Below are 11,910 nucleotides of genomic sequence, written 5' to 3'. Positions count from 1 at the left end.
CAAAAATTAGCCAGGCACAGTGGCAGGCACCTGTAATCCCAGCTACTGGGGAGGCTGAGGCAGGAGAATTGCTTGAACCTGGGAGGCGGAGGTTATGGTAAGCCAAGATTTTGCACTGCTGCACTCCAGCCTGGGTGACAGAGCGAAACTCTGTCTCAGAACAAACAACAACAACAACAACAATATCCAGAAATAATTATCTAATTATATGGCAAGAAGTATGGTGTCATGATCTCGGCTCATTACAACCTCCACCTCCCAGGTTCAAGCAGTTCTCCTGCTTCAGCCTCACAAGTAACTGGGCTTACAGGCACCTGCCACCACACCTGGCTAATTTTTGTATTTTTGGTAGACACGGGGTTTTACCATGTTGGCCAGGCTGGTCTCGAACTCCTGACCTCAAGTGATCTGCCTGCCTCAGCCTCCCAAAGTGCTGGGATTATAGATATGAGCCACTGCACCCAGCCGAGCCCAGTATACTATCTTGGTAAACTGATTTTACGTTCTAGTTTCAAGTAGCAAGTCTATTATGTGTCTGTATCTCATCCTGAAACTTCTCACTAAGGCTTCAATTTTTTATTATCCTCAATAATCTAATTACATTTTTATTTGGATATGCTGTTGTGTCTCAATCATCTCTCATGAGGAATTTCTAATTCCCATATTTTTGTGACTAGCACCATTATTTTGGTCTCCTATGCCTATAACATTAGAACTAACTGCTTCTTATCCTCTACTTAATCCTTTGTCTATTTTGTCACTGTGTATATTAATTATGAGTCTTTTGGCTTCAAGTGACTGAATTTGAAACTCCAGCTACCTTAAGAAAAAAAAGGGATTTATTGGAAGGATCCTGGGTACCTCATATAATTTAGAAAGAAAAAAAAGAGAGAGAGAGAGCTGCAGGAAACTAGAGCAGCTCTACGCACCGCAGGAACTGGAACCAGCAAGGTGGTGCCACCAAAATGCACTCTTTCTGTTTCTACCTGGATGATAGCTATACTTTCTGGGTCTTTTCCACAAGGCTGGGATTCTAGTAGTAGACTTAGGTCACACCCATTCAGCAGCATCTGCATTTAAAAACTCAGTTTGGCCTCTAGTTTAAATTCAGCCAGTCTCAGGGGGCATTCTTAGTGGTCCAACTTGGGTCATGTGCCTATTCCTTAGAATAATCACTATGGGTAGATGGATGCTGTACTAGGTAATTGGCCCAGCCTGGATCATGTGCTACCCCTGGGGCATGTGTATGTGTAAAAGAGAGAGAGGGAGACAGAGACAGAAGACAGAGGCAGAGAGAAAGAATAGGATTGGCAGTTGCATTCGTTCATGTCCTCTAACAAGCAGATGCCAAACAGGATTAAATGTATAAGGATTTTATTAGATATATTTAGACATATACAACCTATATATCCATGTAAAAGGATATATATATAGGGAGGGTGCTGGAAATGGCTGGGAAGCCATCAGACCATGATGCAATCTGACTCTAAGTGAAGGTAAAAGAGAGAATAGTTTGCGTCTAGATTGCTAGGCAGTCTATAGAGGGTTCTGCAAGATTATCAGGTAGTTCCTGAGGCAAAGTTGCTGAAAGGGAGTCTCTTGTCTTCCTGGAATGGAGCTCTCTTGGTGTCCCTATCACACTCAGTTACTGGTGGCAGCAACCTGTATGAGATGTGGCCTCAGTGCATACATGGAGATGGATTTCCAAGTGCAGCAGCTGAGGCCCTTATTCAAGTGTGCTCTTTTTGGTAGGAGTTCTACCAAGGGCATTCTCATGGCTGCACCTCAGTCCCCTCCATAATCATATGGCTGGAGTGGGAGAGGGGCAACTTTTGGAAAATAAAGGATATATTTTTCTGGTCAGATAAGATAATGTCCAGTATACTAAGTATCGTCAAAATTCTTTTAACATGCCTCTCCACCTAACTTCCTTTCCATGCTTACAGCTGCTCTCATTGTCCATGCTTTCACCATCTGATTCTTGGACTACTGTGGCATCTTCTAATTAGTTCCTGCATTTATTCTCTACTTTCTTGAACTAATCCTATACTCCCTCTTATAATTTACTGCCTAGAATGTCACTTCGAACGTATCACTTTCTTGCTAAAATCCTTACAAGATTCTGGGGGTCCTCAGTCTGCCATTCAGCAATAGTAATATGACTCTTACAATTCCTCAGTTCTACTTCTTTACTCTTGAAAATCTCCTCATCTTTCAAGTACATCATGTTCATTTCCATCTCAAGCTTGTCTTAGAATCATTGACTCTTAGGCAGAAAATCTCTATATGAGCATTAATTTCTCTCCACTTTGGCTTCTTGGACCTTTGGGAGATTAGAGGTGAATCACTGAAAATTAAAGCTAAAGTATAAATGAGGAGGAGTGAGGCGAGAGAAACCTAAGGTATGGGCCCTATGACAAAACTAGCATGTGGTCCTTAGGATTTTGAGAGCAGGAGACTGGGATAAAATGAAACCTGCTGGAAAGTTGGACTGTGGGAGAGAGAGGGATAGGGAGACTGGTACAGGTTCCAGGATGGGTCTTTGGCAAGAAGAAAGCCTACCTGGGAAACCATTGGTTTCAACTATCTCAAGTGCTTCCACGAACACAGAGTGGAAAAACCCCCAAAAAACAAACAAACATAAAAAATGCCAAGTAAGGAGGAGGGGAAAGGGCTGGCAGCTTCCCAAATCTGCCATCCACCTAATGCTTTTGTTGAGTCGCCTGTTAGCATAATTCTCTTCCAGTAGACCTTGCATGTAGGCTATGATTACAATCTGGTTTAATGTGGTAAAAAAAAAAAACCCCAATTATTATGCGCACTAAACCAAGAGAGACTATTCATGACAGTGATAATCTCGGCACTGGGGCTTATAACAAGCACAGATCTCTTCCTGTACAGCTGCCACCCACTGGTTTTGGCTCCAGCCATCGTGACCATACTGAATAAGCCTGATCTCTTTTCATCTGGCAGACATTCAAATATTTGAAAACAATTATCATGGAGTCCCTGAGTCATTTCTTTTTCAGACTAAACATTATCAGCTTTTTAGCCTTTTTCACATAGAATATAATTAGAAATATCTTGCCATTGAATTCACTCCAGGTATTTTTTTTTTTTTACCAGGGCAGGGAAGACTGGGATTGCTTCTGTCTTTTTGATAGATAATAGGTATCTAAAATTGCAGTCTAAAACCACATTAATAATTTTAGTAGGCACCCCATATATACAAATTGAACTTACTCTCAATTAAAACTCCAGGTCCATTCTACCTGTGCTGCTTCTGGTCTAGGTTTTCCCTATTCTACTTTCATTCATTTATTGAAGGGCTTTATAGATGATTTCTTATTAATTAAATACATTTTCACTAATGAGGGATCACTGTGGGCTTGGCACTGGGAGTAGGGGAAGATTTAGAACTGCTGCGATCCTCTCCCATTGCTGTGACCCAGGGGAGCTAGAGATGGTAGGAATCCCAGGTCAGGACTAAGGCTGAGGTAAGCCAGGAACCTAGGGTGCAACACTTAAGGAGGCACTCACTGTCAGGTTGGTGCAAGCGCAGCACAAATAGTGTACTATTCTGGACAGAGTTCTTATCCAATCCCCTCTCTGGTTTATTATTTAGAATAAGCTGAGAGCATAGCTCAGGTGAGTCAGTTGCAGGTTTTGGACATTATAACTACAAACCAAAGTTTTACAGTTTATATTCTGCATTTATATTCATTATAGAATACATTTGTACTCTGCACAAAGGACCACACAAGCATATACCGTTATTTAATATACAATGAGGAAAATCGTAGTTGTTATGTGGTATGTCAGGGTGAGAGAATTCAGAATATAAGACTGGGGTTTTTCCTGGAGCCTCCCTGACAGCACTGTAAGGAGGGATAGGAGAAGTATACATAGAAATCCAAATTTTGCCCCCAGTTTGTAAGGTGTTTATGCTCAGGGTCCTCCTGTGGTTTTTGGATCCTTGATGTCATTGTCCAAATTTTTTTTAAAAAAACTATGACCGGCCGGGCGCGGTGGCTCACGCCTGTAATCCCAGCACTTTGGGAGGCCGAGGTGGGCGGATCACGAGGTCAGGAGATCGAGACCACGGTGAAACCCCATCTCTACTAAAAATACAAAAAATTAGCCGGGCGCAGTGGCGGGCGCCTGTAGTCCCAGCTACTCGGGAGGCTGAGGCAGGAGAATGGCGTGAACCCGGGAGGCGGAGCTTGCAGTGAGCCGAGATTGCACCACTGCACTCCAGCCTGGGCGACAGAGCGAGACTCCGTCTCAAAAAAAAAAAAAAAAAAAAAAAAAACTATGACCAGGCTCCAGATTCTCCCATCTGCAGAGATATAGCTCAGCACATTAAATGACTTCCCATTGACAAGCACCAATAGAAAAGCCCTACATAGAAAATTTGGAGAAAATAAAGAACTTCATCTGTGATTATATAACTAAGCCTCAGACATAAAAGGAGGCTAAATCAAAAGGGAATGGCCCCTAAGAGAGAACAGTAAAACCCTTTCCAGGAAAACAAAGAGAATGAGAGCACAGACCAAGGTGGGTTGAATACACACTTCCTCCCTCAGACTGGCTTGCCCTGTCTGGCTCAAACCAATTCTATTTAAGGAATTCTTCATTTAAGCCTCCTCAGTGAAAGGGAACCAGGAAGATGAATGAAACAGAGTTACTAACTTAGGGCTCAGTTTAGGGCCCATTCAATTATGAAGAGACACTCTAAATATAATAAACATAAATGCAAATATCATGAGAATTCTTACCTCTGATGGAAGGTAGGCTTGGGAGGCATCACAGAGGAGAGAAGCCATTCGAACCTTTACTTTCAGAATATATTTTAATATTTTTAATGTCAAAACAAAAATTAATATTTTCCAGTTGAGACTCCTCCATACCCAGCATATTCCCAAGAGGCACACTTATAAGTTTCTGTTTTTAGTTCTTGCGATTATCACCATATGCTAAATAATATAATTCTATCAGCTGGGCACGGTGGCTCACGCCTGTAATCTTAGCACTTTGGGAGGCCGAGGTAGGCGGATCATCTGAGGTCAGGAGTTTGAGACCAGCCTGACCAACATGGTGAAACCCTGTTTCTACTAAAAACACAAAAATTAGCCGGGTGTGGTGTAGCGTGCCTGTAATCCCAGCTACCCAGGAGGCTGAGGCAGGAGAATCGCTGGAACCTGGGATGCAGAGGCTGCAGTGAGCCGAGATCGCACCACTGCACTTCAGCCTGGGTGACAGAGCAAGACTCTGTCTCAGAAAAAAAAAAAAAAAAGAAAGAAAAAGAAAAGAATATAATTCTGGCCAGATGCGGTGGCTCACACCTGTAATCCCAGCACTTTGGGAGGCGAAAGTGGGTGGATTGAGACCATCTTGGCCAACATGGTGAAACCCCATCTCTACTAAAAATACAAAGTTAGCTGGGCTTTGTGGCGTGCCTGTAGTCCCAGCTACTCAGGAGGCTGAGGCAGGAGAATCACTTGGACCTGGGAGGTGGAGGTTGCAGTGAGCCGAGATCGTGCCACTGCACTCCAGCCTGGCGACAGAGGGCGACTCCATCTCAAAAAAAACAAAACAAAACAAACAAAACAAAAAAAAACCCATATGTAAATATATATATATTTCTATCTTCTAAATTTAGACATTTATTGATTCCAGGTTATGAAAGAAGAAGAATTTGGCTCATATATAATCTGTCCTCTGTAACTGTGGGTTCTGCATCCACGGATTCAACTGTGAATTTAAAAATTTGAAAAAAAATACCAATACAACAATAAGAAATAATACAAATTAAAAAAAATACAGTATAATAAATAGCATTTACTTTGAATTCGAAATTATAAGTAATCTAGAGATAACTTAAAATATACAGAAGGATGTGTTTAGGTTATATGCAAATTATCTTCCATTTTATATAAAGAACTTAAGCATTCATGGACTTTGGAATGGGGAGGAGTGTCCTGGAACCAATTTTCCTCCCTTCCTCTTTTTCTGAATGTATATATAGAAGATACAATAGAAGAATATATAGGCCAGGTGTAGTGGCTCATGCCTGTAATCCCAGCACTTTGGGAGGCTGAGGCAGGCGAATCACTTGAGGTCAGGAGTTCGAGACCAGCCTGGCCAACATGGTGAAACCCCGTCTCTACTAAAAATACAAAAATTAGTCCTGTGTGGTGGCACACACCTGTAATTCCAGGTACTCAGGAGGCTGAGGCAGGAGAATTGCTTGAACCGGAAGGTGGAGGTTGCGGTGAGGTGAGATCACACCACTGTACTCCAGCCTGGGCAACAGAGAGAGACTTCATCTCAAAAAAAAAAAAGAATATATATATTATACATATATATGTATGTATATATATGTGTTCTATTGCTCATTTATATTAATCATTTATATTAATTTCAAAATATAATAAAATTTGTCCTTATTTTCCATAAATTTTAAAAAGTAATTTTAATTCTCCCTTATGTAAGTTGGGAGAAATTACCATCCTTGTTCTCCATCCCTCATTCCTCTGCTTTACTTCTCAGCCTCTGATGGCTATATTCTTATTTTGATATTGTCAATATTGATAACATTTATGTTTGGTTCTGTGAAGTATTCTGCGCCTTTCATAATATCTTTGAATTAATAAATAATATCTATATGTTATGATTAAAGAAATATTATTTACTGTGTTTCAAGTTGTATGATTACAATTTTAAATTGGAAAATGTGGTGCTATGTTGCTAAATCAGTGCTGCTCAAAAGAGAATATTCCAAGTGTCAAGGTCAACTAGATTTTCTCTAACAACTTTAACAATGACTCAGACTCAAGCCATACCTAATTTTTTTCATATGTGGGCCATATGGCTTTTCCACCCGAGAGCATCTAACTGCTCTTCTTTCTACTAAGAGAAAAAATGTATGCCTTTTTCATAACAATGAGATCTTTCAGCATTGTAGTATATTAGTTGTTGAATGGCAATTTTCTTTCTGAATATTTTCTTCAGACTTCCCTTTAAATTTGTTGATTTTCAGGTTCATTGTCTTCCTATGATTTCTTTTCATTATACTCATAGGTTAGTTTCATGGTTTCTTGGATCTATAACTTCTTCCTTGGATTATTATTTTGTTGGGCTATATCATCAAGTTAAAAATTAAAAAAATGTGCACAACAGATTTTTTAAAAATTTATGAATGCCTGAAATGCTTTACTCTGTCCTCATTCCTGATTGAGTCAGGCTTGACATAGAATTTGAAGTTCATAATCATTCTTTCTTCAAGACTCCACAGTCATTGCTCCTTTTTTTTTTTTTCAGATGGAGTCTCACTGCAACACCCAGGCTGGAGTGCAATGGCATGATCTTGGCTCACTGCAACCTCTACTTCTGGGGTTCAAGTGATTCCCCTGCCCCAGACTCCCAAGTAGCTGGGACTACAGGCACGCACCACCACATCTGGCTAATTTTTGTATTTTTTATAGAGGCACAGTTTCACCATATTGGCCAGGCTGGTCTTGAACTCTTGACCTCCAGTGATCCGCCGCTTCAGCCTCCCAAAGTGCTGGGACTACAGGCATTAGCCACCGCACCCGGCTGCTTCCTTCTTTTCTAATATCCAGTTTGTCATTGAAATCTCTGATCCCAATTTGAACCTCAGTTTTTCAGAGTTATTTATTTTAATTTTTCTTTTTACCCTTTCTTTTAAAAAATCTCTGCTTTAAGAATCTTCACTATTCTTGATGTTCTAAAATTCCATGGGATGTGTCTCAATGTGGGTTTTCATTCATTCATCTTGCTTGGCTCTTGCAGGGTTCTTTCCATCTAAAGTCCAGGGCCTTTCTTTAGATCAGAGAAATAGTTTTGCATTGTTTCTTTAACTGTTTGCACTCCAGATCCTCTCTTCTTTCCATCTGGAACTCTTATTGGCTAAACTGTAGACTTTCAGAATTGATCTTCAATGAATTTTATTTTTTTCTCCTATTTTCCATTCACCTGTCTTTTGTCTCTTCTAGCTTTTTCTTTTTCCTTTTACAAACAGATTTTTTGAAGCATAATTGACAAACAATAAATTGCATATGTTTTAAGTATATGAATTGATCAGTTTTGACATAGAAATACACTCATGACACCATTACCACAATCAAGATAAGACATCAGTCAGCCCCCAAAACTCCCTTCTGTCCCTTTGTAATCTCTCCCTCCTGCCCCTTCCTAGACCACTTTATCTCTTTCCTCCCAGGCAACCACTGATTTACTGCCTGTCACTATAGATTATGTAGTTTGTATATTTTAGACTTTTATATGAATGGAATCATAGAGTATGTATTCATTTTTCTCCCTGGCTTCTTTTCATTCAGCATAATTATTTTGAGGTTCATCCACGATGTTGTGTGCATCAACAGTTTATTCTTTTTAATTACTGGTTATTACTTCATTATATAGATATGCCACAGTTTGTTTATTCATTCACTTATGATGAACATTTGGGTTGTTTCCAGTTTTTGGCAACTTCAAATAATGCTGCTATGAACACTCAGGTACAAGTCTTTGTATGGACATATGCTTTCTTCCTTTTTTTTTTGAGATGGAATCTTGCTGTGTCGCCCAGGCTGGAGTGCAGTGGCACGAACTTGGCTCACTGCAACCTCCACCTCCTGGGTTCATATGATTCTCCTGCCTCAGCTTCCCGAGTAGCTGGGACTACAGGTGCGTGCCACACACCCAGGTAACTTTTGTATTTTTAGTAGAGACGGGGTTTCACCATGTTGGCCAGGCTGGTCTCGAACTCCTGACCTCAGGTGATCTGCCCACCTCGACCGCCCAAAGTGCTGGGATTACAGGCGTGAGCCACCACGCCTGGCCACGCTTTCTTTACTCTTGGATAAGTGTGTAGAAAAATAACTAGACCATGTGGTAGCTCTATGTTTAACTTTTAATGAGACTAGCTGTCTCCAACTGGAAGACAAGCTGTTGTCCAACTTTTTCATCTTTTCTAATGAGTATTTTGTTTCAACAATCGTATTTTCACAATCAAGTTTCAATAAATCTTTTTTGTTCTTGTATTTCTCTCTTTTTTTTCTTTCAATAGCAGTCTTTGTTTAAAGGCTTGTAATGTCTTATTGAAGCTCTCTGAGTTCCCCTTGGTTTCCTTGGGTTCATTTGTTCAATTGTTCACCTAGGGATTTTTTTTTGAGACAAGGTCTCACTCTGTTGCCCAGGCTGGAGGGCAGTGGCATGATCACGGCTCACTGTAGCCTCTGCCTCCCAGGCTCAAGCCATCCTCCCACCTCAGCCTCCTGAACAGCTGGGACCACAGGCACGTGCCAACACGCCCGGCTAATCTTTTGTATTTCTTGTGATAAAGTCAGGGTTTCACTATGTTGCCCAGGCTGGTCTCAAACTCCTGAGCTCAAGCAATCCACCTGCCTCAGCCTTCCAAAGTGATGGGATTACTGGTGTGAGCCACTGAGCCCAACCTCTCCTAGGTCTTTTACAAATGTCTAAAGATCCTTTATTTAAGGACTTATATTTTAAAATAAAGGACCAGGTTGAATAATACATGTAGTTAGTATATCAAAATATAGAGGGCTTTATGTCAGGGTGCCAACACTAGGAGCCTTACCTCTTTCTAGAAAGATGTTCAATTTATTTACAATTCTCTGATTCTATACTACAAATTTCACTTTTTTCTGGCAGTTATCCATACATTTGGGTTTGAGAAAAATAGGGGAGGCTGGATTGAACTAGCTACCCATTGATAGGCTTTTTTTTTTTTTTTGAGATGGAGTCTCGCTCTGTTGCCCAGGCTGGAGTGCAGTGGCATGATCTCAGTTCACTGCAACCTCCGCCTCCCAGGTTCAAGCGATTCTCCTGCCTCAGCTTCCTGAGTAGCTGGGACTACAGGTGCGTGCCACCATGCCCGGATAATTTTTGTACTTTTAGTAGAGACGGTGTTTCACCATGTTGGCCAGGATGGTCTCAATCTCTTGACCTTGTGATCTGCCCGCCTGGGCCTCCCAAAGTTCTAGGCTTACAGGCATGAGCCACTGCGCCCGGCCCACTGATAGGCTTTTAATTAAGTTCCCTTACTTCTACTCTAGAATCTGCTTTTCCACTTCATTTCTATCCACTTCAAGCCCGAGGTCACTGGTGCTTTATTGGGAAAGACAGCTTTCATCATTGCTCTGGCATTCTTCTATGAGTTCTGGGCTGACATTTCTCTCTATTGATATATCTATTGCAGCTAAAGTTTTCCCTCTAGAAAGTTGTTAAAAGTCTGTGATCAGCTAGTGCACATGCATCTCCCTTTCACCACTATTATCTGAAGATTTAAACAAGAATAAAATGCTCAGGTATGTATTTTGGAAACGCAGTGTATAATATTGATAGAATTGAAGAAGATAAATTTGCACAAGGTAATGATATGTGGAATAAAGGGAAAGACAGTCAAAGTAGGAAGATAATCTAGGAATTTATTGTAAAAATCTGGAAAAGAGATGATGAGGGCATCCATTAGGAAAAGGAGATAAAAGTAGGGTTTTGATTATACACATATGGTGGAATCTACAGATTTGATGACCTTTTGAGAGTGAGGAATACAAATAATTCTAAGTCATTCTAATTTGGACGACTTAGTGGATTGTGGTATCAATAACTTAGGTGGTGAATAAAGGAAGAGGAATCATTTTTTTAAAAAAGACAATGTAGTGAGTTTGATTAAGAAGTAGGTTGAGCGTAACAGGTGGAAATTACCAGTAGGCAACTGAAAGTAATAGTCTGATATTTAAAAGGTTTAGAAATGGATCCCAGTGGAAATGTTATGCAAACATTACAAAGGACAATGTAGTTGTTACATTTTAGATTGAGAGTTTGAAATTTAGTAGCCTCTTGAACAATGGTGAATTCAGTTGGATTAATATTTAACAATATAGACATAAACTCAATCAAGTGTATTTTGGTTGGGTGAGGAGTGTGGGTGGAGAAGAAAACAAACATGGCTTAGCATCTAGCACAGGAGTACATTTCCCCTCTGTAAATTCATAACAATCAGATGCAGTGAACAGAAACTAGTAGAAGTAGCAGGTACCCTAACTGCTTTATCTCATATTTTCTATATCATCTTATCTACTGAAAGCTAAGCAAGGTCGGGTACGGTGGCTCACACCTGTAATCCCAGCACTTTGGGAGGCCGAGGCAGGTGGATCACTTGAGGTCAGGAGTTTGAGACCAGCCTGGCCAACATTGTGAAGCCCCACCTCTACTAAAAATACAAAATTAGCAGAGTGCATGCCTGTAATCCCAGCTGCTTGGGATGCTGAGACAGAAGAATCGCTTGAACCTGGGAGGTGGAGATTGCAGTGAGCCAAGATGATGCCACTGCACTCCAGCCTGGGCAACAGAGGGAGACTCTGTCTCAAACAAACAAACAAACAAACAAAAACTAAGCTAAATATTTATGCATGGAGTTTTAGGAGACAAACTGGATTACTTAAGTACTTATTAGCAAGAGTTTATTTAATCAGGTTTTTTAGTATTTTAAAAATTCAGTATCTTCATGAAATGAAAACTTTGAAACATGAATTGTGCTTGGAGTCTCACAATTTACTTCCAGTCCTTAATATATCATTTACAATTCAAAATTGTACTCTTACAAGTCACTCTATAATTGATTTTATAGTCTATCTTTCTGAATCCTTAAAAAACGTTCCATAATTCCTTTAGTAAATTGCTCCATGTTAAAATAGAAAACACTAATAAACTTTCTGTCAGATTATCGCATGTTATACCACGTTAAACTATTAAGTTTTTTCCCTTTCCTTCATAACAGTAAGTAAATACTTAAGCAAAGAGAAATTCTGTATTAGGAAATGATGATTAGGAAGATGATAATGAGAAATACTATTT

Source organism: Gorilla gorilla, chromosome 1 (genome assembly GCF_029281585.2).
Source record: "Gorilla gorilla gorilla isolate KB3781 chromosome 1, NHGRI_mGorGor1-v2.1_pri, whole genome shotgun sequence".
NCBI classification, from domain to species: Eukaryota; Metazoa; Chordata; class Mammalia; order Primates; family Hominidae; genus Gorilla; species Gorilla gorilla.
Note: the sequence above shows the minus strand (reverse complement) of the source record.